At 42.9% G+C, this 1,013-nt stretch overlaps 1 non-coding gene across 1 annotated transcript; it reads right to left on the reverse strand.

Moving 5' to 3' along the window:
* Nucleotides 1-548: 548 nt before the first annotated feature.
* On the reverse strand, nucleotides 549-712 carry LOC141567402 (U1 spliceosomal RNA). The gene has a single exon (XR_012489986.1). It is a non-coding gene; the product is annotated as a U1 spliceosomal RNA (small nuclear RNA).
* Between the last annotated feature and the right edge of the window lie 301 nt (nucleotides 713-1,013).

Consider the following 1,013-nt stretch of genomic DNA (forward strand, 5'->3'; position numbering starts at 1 on the left):
TAGGTGCCATGCCCCATACCAGGGACTGGAAGATCAGACAAACAAGATAGACTTGATTCCTAATCTTTTGGACTTTACATTCTAGTTGAGAAGCCAAATTTTATACAATTAATTAATTATGATTGTGACAGTTGCTACAATGACCAAGTACAGGATGCTAGTGGAGACGGCATTAAGGAAGGGAGAGGGTCCCTGAAAAAGTTAAGATTGCCTAGAAGAGAAGGAAGGAGTGTTCAAGGGTATGGTGTTGGGAGGACCTGAAGGCAAGCAGCTATGGCAGGAGCCCTTGGGAGGAGGAGAGGTAAGGTTGGAGAGCTAGGCTCTGGCTAGCTCCTGTGTGGCAAGGAAGGCTTGGTAGGGATTTGGGGTCTTTATCCTGAATGCGTGGAAGCCATTGCCTATGTAAGAATCCTCCAGATCTGTAGAGAATTTTTATGTGTTTATTTGAGCCAAAATTGACAACAATTGCCAGAAGCAAAATCTCAAATGCTCCAGAGAATGACTGTTTGCAGTTTTTTTTTTGTTTTTTTTTTGTTTTTTTTTTTAATCAGGGAAGAGCGCGAACGCAGTCCCCCACTACCACAAATTATGCAGTCGAGTTTCCCACGTTTGGGGAAATCGCAGGGGTCAGCACATCCGGAGTGCAATGGATAAGCCTCGCCCTGGGAAAACCACCTTCGTGATCATGGTATCTCCCCTGCCAGGTAAGTATTTTTTTTTTATTTTTTTATTATGCATTTTGAATTAAGGAGGGAAGATTACATGAGGGTGGGAGAAAGCGAGGTGGGGATTGGATTATGGGATAGTTAAGATTATGTGTTCTCTTGAGGGTGGTTACACCTTCAAGGGGTATTACTTCTGGTGTTTCAAAGGTATATTAACCTAGATAAACAAGAACAATGGACAGGGCTGGCTTAAAACCTTTCACTAAAGAGGATATAGGCATGAGGCATGACTGCCCACCATGACCTGCCCAGTTAGAGATTTATAATTTATTACAGCACCCCTTTTTC

This window comes from Rhinolophus sinicus, linkage group LG10 (genome assembly GCF_036562045.2).
Source record: "Rhinolophus sinicus isolate RSC01 linkage group LG10, ASM3656204v1, whole genome shotgun sequence".
Lineage (NCBI taxonomy): Eukaryota > Metazoa > Chordata > Mammalia > Chiroptera > Rhinolophidae > Rhinolophus > Rhinolophus sinicus.